General features: G+C 35.8%; 1 long non-coding RNA gene across 5 annotated transcripts; it reads left to right on the top strand.

Annotated features, from left to right (window-relative positions):
- Positions 1-4,160: 4,160 nt before the first annotated feature.
- LOC138166851 (uncharacterized) lies at positions 4,161-15,040 on the top strand. 5 transcript variants are annotated; one of them, XR_011169755.1, is made up of 6 exons: positions 4,161-4,248; positions 6,640-6,759; positions 8,315-8,446; positions 8,617-8,801; positions 13,234-13,298; positions 14,176-15,040. It is a non-coding gene; the product is annotated as an uncharacterized lncRNA (long non-coding RNA). The 5 variants fall into 5 exon arrangements; XR_011169753.1 differs by having other exon boundaries at positions 4,169-4,285; XR_011169756.1 differs by lacking the exon at positions 4,161-4,248 and adding an exon at positions 6,373-6,446.
- Positions 15,041-20,742: the final 5,702 nt, after the last annotated feature.

Raw genomic sequence — 20,742 nt, 5'->3', positions numbered from 1 at the left:
CCATACTTTTGAGACCCATTAATAAGAATTCCCTCTACCATGCAGGTTAGCACCTTCTCTGAAACTTATGAATCTGAGAGACCTTGCCTAGACCATTGAGAAATTAACTCATATCAAACTAATATGCATTTATTAGATACCTACTATATGCCAGGAATTGTGCTAAGTACTACAGATACAAAGAAAGGCAAAAACAGTTTCTGTCTTCAAGGAGCTCACAAAATAATGAAGACAACACGCAACTAACAACATACAAACAAGATTTATGCCAGATAAACTGGAGATAAACTCAGAAGGAAGGCACTAGCATGAAGGAAGACCAGGAAAAGTTTCTTGCACTAGGTGGGATTTGAGCTGAGAATTTGAAAGAATTCAGAAGGTAAAAATAAGCAAGGAAGGACTTCCACATGTTCCATTTAGCAAAATGCACAGAGCCAGGAGTGTCTTATGTAAAGAACAGGAAAGAGGTCTGTTTCACAAATCTAAAAGTACTTGGAGGGGAACAAGGTGTAAGAAGACTGGAAAGCTAGGAAGAGGCTGGGTTATAAAGGTCTTTAAAAGTCAAACAGGGGCGTCCAGGTGGCTCAGCGAGTAAGAGCACCGGCCCCAGTGTCGGGATGACCTGGGTATGAAATCCGGGCTCAGATAGTTAGCACCACACCCAGAAATAACTGGCCGTGTAACCTTGAGCAAGTTACTTAACCCCTATTGCTTTAAAAAAAAAAAAGTCAAACAGATTTTTATATTTGATCCTGGAGGTGACAGGGGTGATACCATATAGGGCTGTGATATGGTCAGACCTGCACTTTGGGAAGATCACTTTGACAGTTGAAGAAGAAGGACTGAAGAAAGACTTAAAAGTAGAGAGACCAACTAGCAAGCTATTTAATATTCCAGACATGAAAGTCTGCACTAAGGTGGAGGCACTGTCAGAGGAGTAAAAAAGAGTTGTATATGAGGGATGTTTTGAGGGTAGAAATGACAGATAAATATAAAATATAAAACATTTGGGGTTAGTCTCCCACACTTTGTGTACAGTCTTTCTCTTTTCAATCCCTTCAGAAGCTCCCAAAGAGCTACCACCCCCTGAGGGACTGGGTGGAGGGGTGAGGGGAGAAAGGGAGTGGCAGTGTTAGCCTCGGGTGTAATTGGGGGACATAGAATAAAAATAAAGGGGCAGGGATGTTGACCCCAAACTGACCCTGGGAACCCCATTTAACTTGCCTGGAGGAATCTTCCCACTAGATCTAAATCTTTTATTATTGCTTAACCAAAATATCTGTTACATTTAACCTAGTCAAGCTATCCATTGTCTGTTATCTTCAGATAGCCTTCCCAAGGCTAGATCCTAACAAAACCCCATTCTCTTTTGTTCACTGCTTCAGACCAATTGTCACCCCAGCCGACTGGCCACTCCCATCAAGATTCTCCCTAGACCCCCAATCCCCCTCCATCCCCTCCTGCCAATCAATGGTTAAGTCTGCCCACTGATCTTAACTACTAAATGTTGGCAGGTGAGCTTTCTGCACATTGTTAGGAAGTCCAGCAGGAATATGTATGTCACTAGACTTGTTTACCATACAATGTTATATGGTTATATGATGCAATGTTGCATCATCAAAATTTCAATACAGGAAATCTCCCACAAATTTACAAAAAAATGTTAAATTTAAGGTCCATCTTTAAAAAAAATACATTTTTTAAATGATGCAATTTTTTAAAAAAGCCATTAAAGGGTTAAATAAATTAGATTTCGGGAGGGGGGAACTGAATAATTTTCTTTTAAAGGGGGCATTAAAGTCAGAGTTGGAAGAGCTGGCTTGGATTTTTTGAAAAAATTCAATTGGACCTTCCCTTAAGCCAAAGGGAGCTTTATTAAAGAAAAAGCATTCAGGTCTGAGACTTAGCAAGGAGCTAAACAAAGGCAATGATATAGGAAAAGGACCAGACTTTTATAGCCAGAAAGCTATACAACCTGTAGGATGGTGATGTAATTTTAGGGTTTCTTAAGGGGATTGGAGATTGGGGGACCAGATAAGTATAAACAAGGAGAGGAAGGTGGTTGCTTCCAAGATAAGGCAAAATTGTCATGACACAGGATGGGGAAGATGAATGACACAGGATGGGGAACACAGGATAAGGGGGACAAAAGCAGTTCTTTTGGTACAAGTTGCATGGCGTTTCAAGCTAAGGGGAAGGGGCATTAAGGCACCCTGAAGTTACAAGATGGGCTAAGATTAAGCCTGAAACCCTTCATGGGGCCTGGGAAAGTAACCCTTACTATTAACTCTTAGGGCACCTTTGTATCCACATCAGGGAGGGTAGGCCAAATAAGTTTGGGAACCTCTACCTTAGATAGTAAGGGGATTGCTACCCTCACCACTGCTGTTGTCGCTCAGTTAATTAAGTTCCTTGGCAAGGATAAAGGATACTGCCATCACTGCTGCCACCACTCAACCCATTTGCAGAAAAACTACATCTCATGTATAGCTACCTCAGCTTAGAGCTTTTCCTCAGAGTTCTGGTGGATATGGGTGGAATAAAACCTCTTGAATTTTGATCCTGCATTTCTCCATGTCCTTCAGACATTCCTACTACAGCCAACAAATAGAAATTTGTTCCTCTCTCCCTTTTACTATCCATCATCCAAATTATTATTATTATTGCTTTTTGGAGGGCAATTGGGGTTAAGTGACTTGCCCAAGGTCACACAGCTAGTTTTTGTGTTGTATCTGTGGCTGGATTTGAACTCAGGTTCTCCTGACTCCAGTGCCGGTGCTCTATTCACCTTGCCACCCAGCCACTCCTATTCCCCCCATTTTTACAGACAAGGAAACTGTGAGGTAAGCAATGGTGAAGTAACTTGCCTAGTTAGGATCAGACAGCTAGAAACTTTCTGAGGTTGTATTTTAATTAAGGTCTTTCCAAGCCCAGCACTCTACACTGTGTCTCCAACTACTTCATGTGGCAGGTGTAGAATAATATTGGCAGTACTTTCTGAACTTTTAGAGCAGAGAGTACCATGGCTTGAGCTGTGTAACTTGTATATGATCACTTAAATTTTTTTTTTATTTTGAGCTCTGAATTTTCATCATTTTTCTTCCATCTCTGCCCTAGTGAGAAAGCAAGGAAGCAAGTCATCATTTAACATGTATAGGCAAGGAAAACAAATTCCCGCCTTAATTACCAGAAAAAAGTCCAAAATTAGACAAAACTCCCATTAACTTTAATTTCCATTGAATTAACCATGTTTGTTCATGAACCTGGAATTATGGGTGGTCTTGGTCTTCATTATATATTTATATATCCTAAAGTCACTCAAATTTATTTGTCTTTAAAATGTTATTTTTACAAAAGTTGTCCTGTTTCTGATCATTTCACTTTTGCATATTATTTTTATGGCTATAAGTTTCTTAGTTCTCACACATAATAGTTGAATGTTAGTGAGAGCAAATGATAATTTGACTCTTTCAGGGAGGCTTGTATCTTTTGTTGTCATAACAAAATGGTCACTTGTACAAAGAAATTGTGATGTATTTATTTTCTTAAAGGAAAAGGCAATTTTTTTCAAAATCTTTTTTTTTTAAATAAGAAAGGTACATTTAAAAATTGTAAGGTTTTTTTTATCCTTGAACACCAATCAGAAGGTTACCCTTTAGGAATTTTTGTCACAAAAGAAAAGAAAGAATACTTCATTGAAAACTAGAGGAAATAATGTTTTGTAATATATGGCTTCATGACATGAGGTAGGGGCTTTCAGATATAAGAACAGTGATATAGAATAATTTGCTTCATGTAAACTATGTTTGAGGGGAAAAAGAAAAGTTTGAAGGAAATGCTATAGGTTTTGATTAACCAGTTAAATGTCAACTCTTTTTGATCACTTAAATATTTTTTACTTACTAATATTTTTTATTTATTTATTTTTTTATATATGGGAAGATCTTCAGTTTCCCATTCTCATTACAACTCTTTCTATCATTGGGTAATTAAACTCCCAGACCCTCAGTAGCTTTCTTATAAGTCAACCCACCCCCATCCCCTTTTCTCCTCTCTTCTACAGGAAGATCCATTCTCCCAGTGCCCCAGGGTTAATAGGGACTTTTGCTGCTGATTGGCTGGCTCCTTCCCCCTCCTTCTTCCTTTCCCTCTTTGAAAGTGCTTCTGAGACCTTAGTCGTTCAGGTTGGGTGCATCAGAGCTAGGCTTTGACTCTTTTCTCTGAAGGTGGCATCCTAGGAACTTGCAAGTGAGTATCTGAAGGAAAGTAGCTGCAGATACAGAAGGTAGGGTTCGTTTGCTACTTGGGGCCCTGTTCTTTTCTTTTTTTAACACTTATTTTTTTTTTAAAGCCACCTCACTGAGTTGTGGGTGTGGGGGCTTTGGATCAAGGGATGTCTTTTCACACTCCTCTTATTCCTGGGGTTTGAATGATGGCCCAAGGACTTCCCTACCTGTAGAGAGGTCCCCAGAGGGACCCTTTACTGTTTGGTTTGGGAGGACTGGCAAACAGTGCACTTTTATGTTTTTTCATCCTAGCATCCTGGCACTGCACAGGGTACAGAATAGCCATTTAATGAATGCTTGCTTTCATGAATGGGGAACATAGAATTGGTGGCATCATAATTTTAGGGGAAGGGACCTTAATCTGGGGTCCATGATATTATTCTTAGAAAAATTTCCTGATAATAGTTCCAATATATTTTCTTTATATTCCAACTCAATTTTTTATTCATTATGAACATTATCCTGGTGGGGTACCTGGGGTCTAAATCAATTTGTAAAACCAATTTGTAAAACCAGTTTGTACAATTGTAACTGAAATTTGTATTGTAAAATTGTAATAGCAATTTATCTGTAAAATCCCTTTCCCAGCCTCAAATTCTGCCCCTTCCCCCTATCTGCCCTTGGCCTAGGCAGCACCTTGTGACTCCTTTGTTCTTACTTAATCTCTTCATGTCTCCTCCAGTCTGGCCCAAATCTCATCTAAACTATATATGCACTAAAGTCACAAGTTCCTCTAGGTCATCTCTAACCTTTATTTATGCACTGAGGTCCCTTCCATCCGGTCAGCCCTGACAATGGTAGCCCTACCCTTTAAAAGTAAAAGCATGTACCCCTCTCACTCTCAGGTCCCCTAAAGGACGCTTGCCCGCTTCTCATAGAAGCATAACGTTATAAACTTCTACAACTCTCACTCCAATTAAGCCTGAGACCTTGAATTCTTTCCAGACATTATTGCAGGTTTTCTAGTCTTAGATAAGCTCAGAATTCCTGCTGAACCTAGAGGGAGCCATCCCTCATCAATCCCTTGTGATGAAAACAATAACCTAGAATTACAAAATGTACAATCAAAAATGCTAGCCATTTCCAGAGAGAGAACTGATGAACTTTGAGAGTATATTGAAGCCTATTTCCCCCCTTAACATTCCTATTTCCTTTGTCACCGTGGATAATAAGGAACTATCCTTTGCATGACTTCACATATATAATGGATATTGTATTCCTTGATTTATCAGTGTTTTTTTTTTGGGGGGGGAAAGGGGGAAGTAGACAATTTGAAACTTAAAAAAAGTAAAAAAAAATTCCTTACACTGTGGTCACAAAAAAGGACATTTTTTTATTGGTGGTGGTTGGGAGACAGGTTACAGTGTTGAAGTCTGCCTATTCTATTTTAAAAAGAGAAACTTTTTAAAACTTGCTAGCCTTTACTAGAAATAAAAATGACAACTTTAAAGTCTAGTACAAACTCCACCCCCCAAAAAAGGAGTTTAGCTGTTGAATGCCCTGTGTGGTGGTCTTGAATAGAGCCATTCAGAGAACCTGGGGGTAAAGTATAAAGATAAAGTATTTCAGAATGTTTTGTTTCAGGTTGGTTGACCTTTTTATATATACTTAACAAGGAGTTGTCACCTGTTACTGACTTGTTTAGAAGGCCTTGCTTAAGGACAGTTGATTATTCTTGCAGAAAACAAATCTTAGGATGATTGGAATCACTTTAAGAGGTTTCTGTGAATATTGCTTTTGTTACAGTTGTTTAATTTTGGTCAGGTCTAGTTTCTGTCAGAAGTGCATATGGAAACACCAATTTTCCTCCCATTCAAACTCAAACCCTCTTTCTGCAACAACATGCTACCTATCTATCAAGAAACCATTTAAATTAAATAATTTCCCTTATGATTTCATTTGGTAATCAGATGGAAGATTGACTGAATTGGAGAGGGTTATAAATAATAAAAGAGTTGATTAAACATGAAGTTCTTTAAGAATTTATACTTCTTACCCTGCCTCTTTCTTTGATGAAAAGAGCCCATCATCACTATATCCGTATATATGAATCGAGAAAATCTGGTTTGAAATCTTGACTTTGCCACTCCTTTAAACATTATGTTGTGCAACTCATTTCATTGACTTTATGTTTAATTTCTTTTGAATCCTTTTTGAAATGTATGTCTAGGGGGGGCGGGGTGCTTGAGGTCCATTTATCTCTAATGGAATTTTTAGCAGTGATATCTCTTAAGTCTTTTGTTCTAGTTTTATACTTTGATACTGATGTATTTACTGACTTGGGATAGACAAGGAATTTAGCAACTTTGATTTAGCTGTTCCTGGATATTTGTTTTAATTTTCATCTCCACAGATTAATCAGGATAGCAGAATCGTGTTTCCCTCCCTATTTCAACACTGAAGAAAAATTACTTTCAATGAGCAGCCACATTCATTTGCATCAGGATCTTACCTGTAATGATACACTAAAAAGGTAAGTAGTACACTTGACTTCTCTCCTTTGACAATTCCAATATCCCTGTGCAGTTCTTAATAATATGATGCTCAGACTATTGCAATATGGATTGCTTGGTCTTCTTGCCCCAAGCCTCTCCCTGCTCTAGTCCATCAACAGAACTGACAGAGTGATCTTCCTGAATTGCTGATCTGTCTTGTTACCCACTCTCTCTCACCTTCACTGAGTATACTCAGTTTACAATCTGTCATCTCTTGAATCAAATAAAAAATACTGTTTTGGGTTTTGAAAGCCCAGAATAACTACTTCTTGTCCCCCAGCTTCCATCTTCCGACTATACCTTACAATCTCCCACATACTCTGAGGTTGAATGACACTGGCATGTTTCGTTTGGTGAGTGTGTCGTTAAACTTCAGCGTTCAAAAAATTAGACATTTACTAATTTCTTTTTATATTGTAGTGGACATCTGAGAAATAACAGGACAACAAAGCCAATTATAATTTAGGAGTGTTTATTAACCAGCTGGTGACTGCCTCCCCAATAGGGAAGACAGCATTGAGTCTTCTGTAAGATACACTTATATAGAGTTAGGTGTTGCTAATCAACAAAATATGGTTCCAAGGGGGGGTACCATTTCTAATGAAATCTTGGGTACCTAACAAGAACAGACTTGTATCTGATCTAGCAAAAACAAACTTGTATCTTTTGCAAGAACAGACTTATATCAAAAGCAAGAACAGGCTTATATCTAGGGTATGTTTTCTAGCAACGCAGGTGGAAAGTTTCTTTACTATGGTGGCCTATTAGATGGTTTCCAGGGATCCTGGTAGGGGTCCCTTCTAGCAGGTTTTGGGGGGCTTGGGTGTATAATTTCTTATGGGAACTTCAATATGAGTGAAATTTGCTTCTATATTCTCTTCTGTCCTGTCTTAGAGAGCCACCCTTTATAACATAGAATTTAAAATAGTTGAGTGAAATTTTTTATAAATGAAAATCACTCAAAAATTTGAGATTTGACATTGCATGCATTCATTAGTGCCTGTAAACTTTCTATTTCTCCCAAAGTGCTCATACCTCTTTTGTGACATCTTTTTCTTTATAATCAGTCAATATTTATTTTTACTAGTTTTGTGGTCAGCATTCTTTCCATGTCAACAGCCTACCTCTTTTTTGAATCATCTATCTCTGTGACATAATTGTTGGCACTTATCTATGCATTTTTTTTGCTTATTTGTTTATCCATGACCATTAAGTTCTATCCATTATTGCTCTGGGTGTTTTCCAAAATTGATTCTTCTTACTATTTAGTATTTATAGGCGTCCAGCTTGATACCATCATTAACATATAGCAGTCATTTAATAAATGATTAAGATAAAGGTGCCTTGTAAAGTTTATACAAATGAGAAGATTCTTCCTAAACACTTCACATTTATGAGTCCTCAGCAATAATATTTGTTGACTAAATGATGAGTAGTCTGAATCTTGACAATGTAACTTACAATCATTGCTTTTTCATCGCTCTTAATTTTTTATCTGTTTCACTGAACTAATCATGTTGAAATTATTTACAGTCTTTACATGAAAACTGAACAAAAATTCAAGTGAATGAAATAACACTATAGTGTTAGCATCCTTGTTATACATGCTATATGACAGCTTAAGAAAAAAATTGCTGGAAAATTTGAGCAAAATATGACATTGAGGTATGTAAAAAAAGCAATTGGCTGAGATGTTGAGGGGGGGAAGAATGTACATTTTGAGTATATGAAATGCAGGTATGGACAAAATAAAGTTCAGATTTTCACATTTTTTAATGACATGTTGACATTTTTTCTTTACTGTTAAATGTTTTAAAATATTGATTCTTTTAAAGGATTTAGTCATTGGAGGAAGAAATTATCTGCAAGGGAGTTAAAGTTTTGATTATTGATTCTATTACTTCTGTGGTCAGAAAGGAGTTTGATACTCAACTTCCAGGCAATGTGAAAGAGAGAAGTAATTTTTTGGCAAGAGAATCAATCATTATTGAAGTATTTGGCTGAGGAATTTTCAACAATAGTAAGTTTTTCTTTCTTATTTGTACACTGTCTGACATCTACCGTGTTTCCCCGATAATAAGACCTATCCTGAAAATAAGCCCTCCCCTTACTGTGTAAGATTCCTCTAAAATAAGCCCTCCCCCGAAAATAAGCCCTATTGAGATTGCTACTGTAGTGAAGGTGATCCCCTGCACTACACGCTACATTACGGTACCTTCTGTATGCACCATCCCCCCCCACCCCCCATGAAATGCACGCCGCGCTCCAAGCTATATCCAATCAGAGCTGCAGCAGTGAGCATGTCATCCTGTTCTTTATTGAATTCATTATTGAATAAAGGTACATTTTTTTGTTCACATTTACCTGTTTATTAAAATTGCTGTCAATGTTGATTAAAATAAGCCCTCCCCTGAAAATAAGCCCTCTGGTGTTTTTCTGTCCAAAAAATTAATAAGACAGTGTCTTATTATCGGGGAAACACGGTAGTATCAGGACAAAATTGTACAAGGAGAAAAAATAAAACCAGATGGTTGTTTTGCTTGGTTTTAATTTATGTTTTCAGTTTTAACTTGAGGCAGAATTCAAAGTTTTAAAATGTTACTCCAGTCACTCTTGCTGTTCTTTTTCTGGGCACATATCATATTTCTCTCCCTCCTTTTGTCATATCCTTGCAATTGATGTGCATATAATTGCACAGGAAGAATCATAGTTGTATTCCTAGTCCCTGTTCCTTATGGTATCATTTTCATTGTTTTTGTACTTATACTTGATCAATAGTTGAATTTGAGCTTCGATTCTTAAGCTAGAACTAAAGCTGTTTGTAAAGAGCTTGAACTTAAGGACTTATTTTGGTATATAACTCAGTTGCAAAAAATTGGGTTGATAACTGGGCATTTTTGTCCTTATATACAAGAGATAACACTTGGTGTAGAGGTTTCACAACATCATGTTGCATTTGGTTAGACTCTTGAGCTCTCAACAGGCAATTCTGGATGCTTTCTAATTTTGGAATTTAGGGTTTGGATTTTTTCTGTTACAAATAAGAATGAGTTTTCTGTTTTGAGAAGAATTTTTCCAAAAACAATGAGTTAAAGGGAGGTAAATTTCTAATTAAATTAACTTGTCTTAAGAAATAATTTCCAATAGGAATTGAATTCATTTCATCTGTCTTTAACTTTCCAAATACTGTACTCTTCATTGTTCTAGAAATGTATCCTGATGGTGACAAATGAAATGAAAAAAAAGGTTAAATACAGTAATTTATGAGAATGAAATTTGTTAAGGACCTGTTATGTGTTTTGTAAATATATCTGGCAAAAGCATAAATAATTAAAAAATGTCTGCTTTCAGACATCATAAGGGGAGAGAAAGCAAGTGCATACAGGAATATATATAGCTAAAAACATACATTTTAAGTAGTTGTAAATATCTACAATATCTGTGATCATAACCCTTGTGACCAGGATGTACATTAAGTAGTTGGGGAGGGTTAATCAGAAAGGACTTCATGGCAGAAGTTGGTGCCTGACATTGACCTTAAAGAGAGGTATTTATGTGGTGCTATTATTAAGGAGATACTATTCAGTAATGGGATATGGCTACTACCAATACCGTTCTCCAAGAAGAACAGAGAAAAATATCATTTGTCTAGACAGTAGAAAATGAAAGGTAATACATACTGAGGTTGGAAAGATAGGTTGGAACCAGGTTGTAAAAGGCTTTAAAGACCAAACAGGCATATTATAGAGGTGGTTTCAGGTCACAGTATTGAATTCAGAAGTCAAGTGTTCACATTTATAATTGAAAATTACTTTCTTAGCAAGTCATTTGAGATGAACTGCATTCAGGAAATGAGTGATACTAATTAGCAGAAAGCAACATAATTAGCAGAAAGATCCATGTAGGATCTCTAGGAAAAACATAAATGTTACATTACCTTCTCAATATTGTTTGTGTTTCTCCAACTTAAAGAGTCCCAGTATAATCTTATTTTTTTTTTTGAGCAATCAGGGTTAAGTGACTTGCTCAAGGTTACATGGTCAGTTATTTCTGGGTGTGGTGCCAAGTGTCAGGGCCTGGATTCAATCCCCAGGTCATCCCGACACGGGAGCCGGTGCTCCTACTCTCTGAGCCACCTGGCTGCCCCTCCAGTATAATCTTAACATTCCTGTCCCCATATACTAAACCTGCCAGACTGTAACAAGTGGTGACACAATATGTAGCCACAGTATATGTCAATCATGCTTTCCTGTTTTATCAAGAATAATTTAAAAATATGGTAAATACAGACCCATATATAAACACATATATCAGATTGATTTTGGTCATAAGACTGCTTTCATTTCTTATGCATTACAATCTGCGTTATCTTCCAGGATTATTAGTAATACAGTTAATGTTAAGACTCTCATATAGAATGAAAAGTTATGATAACTTTGTGCCTTTACAGAAATCTGTTTTCAGGGGTAGCAAAGGCTAACATATAAAATTTTCAGGTATTTCTTTTGCTTTTAAATGTTCAAAAACTATATCAAATTAATTTTGGAAATTACTAAATTTGAAGACAAATTTGGAAATCAAAATTTTATATAAAATCAATGCGGGAAAGTATCTTTATATATAATTTTAAAAGTTTCATTTCATAAAATAAAATCACATAAAAATTTTAATGTTTCAGGGAAATAAAAAAATCAGAAAGCTCTGCATATGGTTTAACATTAAACTTTGTTTCTCATGGTTCATATATGTAGAAAGTTGGCTAAATTTACTAAGGTTGAACAAAATGATAAGAAAAATCTCTTTACAAATGCAAGGGGTCCTACTTCTCATCTTGGGTTCAAGGCACAAAAGCACACGGTCACCTTGAAATCATGTTTTTGGTGTTGTGATTTGTCAGTTTTGGGCACAAAATTGTCCTCAAAATGTAAAATGCAGAATGTAAGCTCTTAGACATCAAAGACTATTTTCTTTATTTCCTGTAACTAGGAAATGCCTGGCATTATTTGAAGATGCTTAATAAATCCTTCTTGATGCACTGAGTCCATTAAACTTTACATTTATGCTGTAAAACAATAATTCTTTAAAAAGCAAGACTTCTTTGAGGAAACAACTGTCATCACCAATGTAAATAAATGAACCCCAAATTCTAAAATATTTTATGCAATAACAGAAGTATATGGAAAAATTCAGATGAAATCAAGGACTAAGAAAAGAAGGGCCTGTGATATATGACACATGACAGATAAATTTAGCACAGAAACACAACTGAGAAGTCTTTGTTACACGCTCCCTTTTATTTTTGATGTAATTACTGTCTCTATTTTGACATAATCTTTATGTCTTCTCTAAATATAATATGATGAAATTTGTTTTGAGACAAAAGGGAAGTTACTACTGGGATGCTATCATCTCCCTAAACCAGGAAAATTTAATTTCTATACCAGGTCAGACTTTTTTCCAGTTGAGTCAAAGTTAGACAATTATTTTTGTGTTGTGTTGATATTATTTTACCAATAGAAACTTGACTCTTCACTCTGCATTTGGTTCAGTTTGGTTACCACTTTTTCAATTTTTTCTTTTGGCCTTTTTCCTTTCACTCAATTAACTACTAAAATTAGGCCCAAAGGATATTATAGAGCTCTCAGTGATTTGGCTAGCTACTTAAGTAAATGATAGGGACATCTTGAACTATTGTCTTATACTGACAGATTGGTCTCTTTAAGGAATTTTTTTTTAAAGTCTTTATCCAATGTTTTGCAAAACACGTAGGAATAATAATGTGTTCTAATAAAGAGAAGAGCAGGATAAATTTTTTTCATCAACTATTGTGTTCTAGTTCAGTAATAATACTAGTTCAAATTTTTATAATGCTTTATAAGAGCCCTGAGAAGTGAAGATTAGAAGTACTGATAATCTAATTTGCAGATTAGAGAGGAAGCTTTTGAAGAGTTAAAGGACAAAATCCAAATAAGTCCTTTCTAGTCAACCAGAAGACCCTTGAAATCTCTTTTTTCCCTTAACCTTCAAATACTAATGTTGGCCCTCCTGCAATTAGATGTACTAAGAAAATTTTTGAGATAAATTTTGAAAAAAAATAGCCAGTTATAAATTTTCTTTCCCATCTTTCAACTCACCTGTCCCTAAAAAGAGAACTTTGATGCAGGGTAAATGTGATATCATGCAAAACAATATCATAGGAGTCAAGTTGAGAAAAACAGACTAAAAGGGGGTGAGGATCACACACACAGAAAAATAAATTGAAGAAAATATTTGTTTGATTTCAGATTCCATCAGTTTTTCTGAATGTGGATAACATTTTTCAGTATGAATCCTTTGAATTTCCTTGCATAATTTTAATCTTGAGAATAGCAAAGTCATTTGGTATCTGTCATTAGAGTATTCTCGTAACTTATGTATGTTTTCTTGTTTATGTTCACTTTACTTTGTATCAGTTCCTGTGTTTCTAATACAGATCCACTTATCAATGAAAACAGATATGGACCTGTAAAAAAATAAGGTACGCAATATTAGCAAAAATTTTTCTAACAAATGCATCTTATATTTCTAAGCACTGAAACTTTTTCTTTAAAACATGATGTAATCTAAAATATATACCCTTTCTATACCTTTTAGAAAACCAATTTCATGTTTATCACTTCTTGTGTTAGTATCATTCTGTATTTCACTTCTGGTTCTGTTTTAATACAATGAACAACATAGGACAGGGCATATAGGGCTATTTTTATGTCCCCTACATGAAATGTCTTCACAGTTTTTGCATTGCTTTAAGGCTGGAACTAATTGCTTTGTTATAGTTCAATAACAAACCTCAAATTTGTATAATACTGTGGAGTTTTAAAAGTTCTTTTTTCATAAGAATCAATTCCAGGAGATAATTCTTGACTCTCAGATTTGAGATTTGATTGGCCTCCATGCAATAAACATGTGCATGCTTCAAATTTCTGCCTGTCCCTCCTTGAATGATGCTCCCCACACTTCTTTCCCTACCTTCCTCCTCACCCACCCTCACTGGGGGAAGATAAGCAATTTATTTAGTATATGTTGTATATTTGTATTATATAAATATAGTATATGCAAAACATTTCCATATATTTCCCTCCATCCCATCCCACCTCTTGTTCTATTCTAGAGAATTTGATCCTGTCCTTTTTCAAAAGTGGGTGCTTCCAACTTCTATCATCCCTCCTCTTATCTCCTTCCCCCTACTCTCCTGTAGGGGGAGATATATTCTATTTAGTGTGTATGTGATTCCCTCCTTAAGGCTGTTCTTCCCCTCTATTGTAACAGTTTTCCCTTGCTTCTCCACCCATCTCCTCATTATATTCATTCCTCTCTCACCTCTTAATTTCACCAAATTTCTGGGGTTTTCACAGGAGTGGAACCTCTCTGCAGCCTCCACAAGCTCAGTCTGCTACACTGGCCACACACTTGAAGACCACCAACCAATTTGGATACCAGCAAGCAAGATTAGCGATGGTATTTAAAAAAAAAAACAAAAAACAAAACAAAAATCTGGTCTCTGTTCTTTATTAATAGAAATGCCATGCCCCCAGGGGTGTGGTTAAGTGGGAGGGCATGCCCTCCAGAGGGGGGACTAAGCTGGGGCCACACTGGAAAGAAAACCTGTATATTCAATTTGAAATAAAATAAGAGATGTAGTGTGTTTCAGAGACATAGCCAAGAGAAATCAGTATATAAAAGAAGTGCTCACTGTTTCTTAGTATAATCTACAAAATCACTAATTTTTCATGAGTTCTAAACTGTTGTGCATAGAGTTCCTGCAGCTTTCCACATTTCTCATTAGTGTTCTTTCCTCTACAGGAAATTTGATTGTTGTTTCACCCTATACGTGCAAATCATATAACCATATTAACCTTGTTATCATGTTACATTTTTTTCTCTAATAGTTTTTCCTAACAGTTTTTGCCAAACAGTTTCTTATTGCAGAAGCTGTAATGGTTGGGTTTATTAATGTTTATTAACTTATTACTTACTTATTGCACTGATTACTTGACTCTCTGGGACAACCCCAAGATATCAGATATAGAGGTGTCAGTATGGGGGAAGTTTCTACCTAGAAGTTCCCCACACCAATAAAATCACAAGTGTACACTGATTTTTTTTAAATGACATAAAAATTTGGATTGTGGATTGGAACAGATTTTTAATATTTGTTTTAATTATATGCAATTAAAATGTTATAATTACATTATGATTAAATAGCATAATTAGTCAATATTTTGAGTGAAATTTCACATGCATTTCCTCTCTTCATTCTGTGCCCCATACCAATCCTTTGTCAGGACACTAAAAAAGAAATAGGAAATAGGAAGTCCTATGGCTGTAGAATTTTTGTTAAAACATGGACAAGAATCAAACAAGATAAGAAATAGAAAAAAACATTCCAATTAGTATGAATGTAGGGAGTACCGGGACTATTGACCTCATATGCAAAGTCTTTTAAAAATTCTTTACATTTGAATTGTACTTTCAGTAAAACTATCTAGAACACATTTAATGATTCACTTTCAAAGAGTCTTGGCAGCATACATGACATATTATTAAACTATTAAAGTATATATTATACTCAAAAAGTAAATTAGTAGGTACTAAAATTTAAAACAGGATGCATCAAAATTCCCACTTAGTTGATGTTCATGATTTCTGTAATTCAAGGCACTTTGAAGATGGATAAGGTTTACATGCTAAGAGTTAGAAAGCCCCTTGATGGTCATATAACCTAATCCAACTAGTACCAAATCCCTTTACAACATCCCCAACCAGTTAATGTGCTAACACCTGCTTGGACACCTGTGGTAATGTGCTCAATGTCTTGTGTGATGCTAATACAACTTTGGGTTAGTTTTAATTGTTAGGAAAGCCCTCATTATACTAAGCCTAAATCTACCTCCCTGTAACTTCTATCACTTATTCTCATTTCTGCCATCCAGAACTACACATAATAAGTGTCTTTCTTTTACATGACAAGCCTTCAAATGATTCATTGAAACATGGAATGTTAGAATTATCATAGAGGTCATACTGTCCAACCTACTCATTCTGCAGATAAAGGAACTAAAGCCCAGAGAGGCATTATTGGGTCATAAGAGTTTAGAAATATAAGAGATTGTTGCATACATGGGGGAACTAAAATCAAAAGGGGAGATATACCGTGGTAGATAGAGCATATAGAAGATTCAAACCCCTATCTTCTCACTCCAAATACAATCCTAAATCTTGTTGCTTCTTGACTAAGGTCATAGGCTAATAAAATTCACAGAACTTGGCAACCTATAGCTTTTATTTATTTATTTTTGTAATGCATCATTATCACTTTCCCCTAACATGATAATCTATTTGCAATACGGTCTACTTTCTCATGAACTTGCTCTAGCTTGTCAACATGCCACTTAAAGTATGATCTGATGAAATAAGGCATTGTGGGACTATCATCTCCTTTGGGCTAGATACCATATTTTCAATGCAACCCAAGAGCACAGTAGCTTTAATAAGCACCACATCTACTGTTTCATATCAATCAACATCTAAGTAGCCTCCTTGAAGTTGTGTTTTGAATAGTTTTAAGTGGATTTGCCTTGACTTTATGAGCTAAGAGATATGGAGAGAAAAGTACTATCTACAAAACAATATACATTAGATCTTTAGTGATGTATGCTGAATTGAATCAGAATGGGATTGTGTTTTATATCAATTCACCTTTCATATATTTTGTTATGTTTTACCTCTGCTGAAAGGAGACCCGGTGTATTCCCAAATCTTAGCAGCACAACCTGGGCTGAATCTTGAGAAAAATGACATAAAAAAGGAGTGAATTCCAGGTATGGCAAGTGGCTAGTGCAAGGCACAGAGATAGGAAATAGAATGCTCAGCAGTGAGGCCATAGTAGTATCTGTGAAAGATAGCAAATCAGGTTAGGGTCAGACTCTGAAGGACTTTTAATGATCATTATAATGAGTTTATATTTGATTCTTAGAGATAATAAAGAATCAATGAAGTTTATTAAATAGGTAATGAACTCTTGGAAAATTATTCTTGACAATAGTTTGGGAAATATGTCATCAAATACATGTTTCTGTTTTTATTTATATCTTGTCTTATAGTACTATGAGAAATTCATGAACTCCTTCATACACAATTTTAATGATATCCCCCAAAATCTGGTATAGTGTCTAGCACACAGTAGACAAAAAGTGGCAACTACCTTCACTGGGCCAAATGACTCAAATGGAAGACCTCCCTTCTTTACAGAGGTGGGAGACTATTGGTACAGGCTTCTGCATACATTGTAAGCCATGATTGATATGTTGGTTTTATTGAATAGATAATAAATACTTGATTCATTGATATTGCTTACATTGGTATCAAGAAACAAGTAAGGGACAGACAGCTTGATTTGTGGCTATGGACAAACTAGTTAACATTATTGATTATATAATTGTAATTATGTAATTACTGATTAAGTAATGCTCTGCCCAAATGATTTTTTTTTGTTTTGACATGTTCCAATTGAGATATTAAACCCTTAAGAGAATGAACATTTTACCTCATCTTGTGAGTTAAAACTGATAGGAAGAAAGTATCCATTAGATATAGATGAAAGACAAATACTAGAGGAGAAAAGGCAAGAACAATTAAAAAGAAAGGGGAGGTGATAATACACAAATGTTTGTAGGCATATGTGTGTGTGTCTTTTTTTGCTGACAAGGGAAAAACATGTATGATTGGTATATGACCACATAGATGTGGAAAGAGATGACTACAGAACTTCACCCATAAAATTAGCATTAACCTACTGTGTGACTTTTTGTTCCCTTTTTAATATTTCTACTTTTAAATGACGAAATATGCTAAGGAAAAATGAAACTTTTCATCCAGGGACTTTTAAACAGCCAGATAGGATTCTATTGCAAGAAGTTTAAAGCAGTTAAAGCCTATAGTCAAAATAAACAAGCTCTTATAATGATTTTATCCTCTGGTAAAGTTGCTAAAACACAGAAACACACCAGGAGCTGTGAACATGCTGAGAAGGTTTTGACAGTGAGTCAGAAAGATTCCCAGCATGTTAGAAGAGACTTAGTTCTCCATAAGACTGGGGATAGGACCAAGGTTATATAATAAAGAATGGCAATTAGTGAGAAAGATATCAAATTGACACTAGGTGTTTGCATATCTTTAAATCTTGCTCTAATTGGATATCCTATTAAAGGATAATGTTTATGCTAATACTGATTGATAGTTATACTTAGCTGTTTTAATAGGGTTCTATTTTTGTTTTAAAAGAAAACAAGGTTGAGTGGAAAAGTATGCTAAATTCAACTTCTGGATTAGATATACCTATAGGCAAATTAACAATCTCAGAATAAATGTTTTGGAAGTAATATTTGAAGCATCTATTGTTACATCATAATTGCAGATATGATCAATGAAATACTTAATGTCTTAATGTTAACTGCATAAACCTGAAACTTTAACAACAAAGTCACAACAGCAATTTGAATGAATATTGTGCCAGTCTTTATCATCACAGCCATGAACCAGCCTATGTCATTGAGCCCCAAGAAGATCAAGAGTTCATTTTATCTTTAAAACAAAAGTTAGTCTGTACAAGGGTACAAGCTAGAATGGTCTACTAGTCATCCATTAATTATTTTGAGGTAAAAAAATCAAATTATATTCCACTGGCACCATACATCATAGCCTTGAAACACTAAGAAGGAAGGCTATGTTAATTGCATTCAGTAAAAAGTTGGTTTAAAGGGAATAGATCTCTTTCCAACATAATGCTATGCACTAACATGTTGCTCAAAAAACTTACCAACAATGGTAACTGGGTAATGGGTGAGAATAACTCCTCTCTTCTCGAAGAGCAAAAGTCCTCCCTTGCAACCTACATAACCTGATAGAGAAGTATAAGTAGTGTTCCTACCTTTTGCTATTGTCAGAGGTTCCTTTCAAAAAATCTTTTTCGTAAAGAGGGCAAATAAGCAGCATTGGGTCAGTTATATTTTCCACTTTGGGGAAAGCTAACTTTCTCCCAAACCAGATTGTTCTGCAGACAAAAAGGCTTTTTTATTTTTTTGGTTCTAATTCTGTTGCATGTTTATCTCAAAAAGCATTTTATTTGAAGAGTTGTCCCTGTAGTAACTTCCTGCCTCAGTAGGAGAGATTTAAAAAAAAAGATAACTCAAGTAGCAGTCCTAGAAAAGCCAATATGAATGAATCATTTTCTACTACCCGATGGGAGATTTCCCTTTCATGTTCTTGCTTAGTGTCCAAGTTGAAAACTCACAAAAGCATTGTCCTTGTCAAAGGGAAGATCACTAGGAAGTAGCTTTGAATTCCAATCCAAATAACTATTTTTTCCACATTCCCAAACTCTCATGTCAGAAAGAAAGGCTCGTGTGTGTGTGTGTGTGTGCGCACGCGCGCGTGTATTTCCAATAGTAGGGAGCTGCTATTATCCATAAACCAATTACTCCTTGGAGAGACAGCTATGGATGGAAAGAGAAGGGATGAGGGAGAAGTGGGGAGGGGAGAAGAACTTGCCTAGGGGAACTTGTTTGTGGGGAGACTTTAAAGAGAGAAAGCTTGTCTTGCAATGTCAGTGCTCCCTGGATTGGTGATGAGTACCTTATTAAACCTTGCTTTCTGGTATCCCAATAAGAATGTCCCAAATAAATATTTTGGATTTGCCTTGGAGGAGGAGGGTTTATTATATTTTGTGAACAAACCCTGGGAATATGTATTCATATTTATAGCAGCTGCTATGGGTATCACATTGGCATTACAATCCCTCATTTTTTGAGACAGTGGGAATGAGGTACATGTGTTCTTCTCTACATTTGGTCACACAGAACTCTAGCTGCCTCTTCAATTGCTGTTTGCTCTTAGCATCCATCTTTGACCTTGTCATTACATTTCATGGTACATAGAGCCAGGGGGTTTTGGAACTTCTTTAGTTTTCTGATCACAAGGGCCTGGGCTTTAGCCAAGACTGCATGCCAGTGCAAAATGCACTGATGAATCTGCTTCTTGGAGGCCTGGATATCCTCACAGAAAGCTGATTGTATACCAGAAGAGGTCACCCTGAATCTTCTGGATGTTCCCTTACTCTGGCCACTTCACCATGTTGTCCACCACTTCTTGGAACCTGCATCTGAGTTTCAGGCCAGCCCAGACAGTTTAAAGCCATTCTATCCTTTAGAATCTTATTTAACATTATTCTTGTTCATGGACTCAATGCCATCACATTGGTTCCTGAAGTGGACATTCTGTCTTCATCTTCTTTGGTACCTCAATTCTTCCTTTAGAATCCTGAGATAGCCTTCCTATAGTTTCTGCTCTACTATCATCTCCTACTTAGGGCCAAACCTGACACTGACCCAGGTCTCAATACTTTTTCCCTTCTCAAAGTTATCTTGAATTTTTACTTCTCTATGTTCACACTGTCATATTCTGCCATCCATAAGTTAAGCTCTTTGAAGGCAGAGATTATTCGACTTTTATTTTTCTATTCTTAGAGCTTAGTATAATGCTTTGCATGCAAGAATTTAATAACTGTTCAATCAAATTGAGCTCTTCAAAAACATAATTCTTTATTTTTCTTTTTTAATGCTTTACTAACTTCTGATTTACATCATTTCCGCCAGATTTTGAGTTACAAATTTTCTCCCCGTTTTTCCCCTACCCACTGCCCCAAAATAGCAGTCTCACAGGATATCCCCTCCTCCAATCTGCTCTCTCTCATACCCCTTTCTACTTTTCCAGTGGATCTCTATGCCTCACTGCCTGTATATCTTATTTTCCAATTACATGTAAGATGGTATTAATAATAATATATATGTATATAAATATATATACACACACACATACATATATATACATATACATGTATATATATATATATTTGAATATTTGAT

The sequence above is a fragment of the Petaurus breviceps genome, unplaced genomic scaffold, assembly GCF_028583685.1.
Source record: "Petaurus breviceps papuanus isolate PSGF00001 unplaced genomic scaffold, PetGlider_PUasm1.0 226, whole genome shotgun sequence".
Classification (NCBI taxonomy): Eukaryota; Metazoa; Chordata; class Mammalia; order Diprotodontia; family Petauridae; genus Petaurus; species Petaurus breviceps.
Note: the sequence above shows the minus strand (reverse complement) of the source record. Positions and strands in the feature narration are given on the sequence as shown.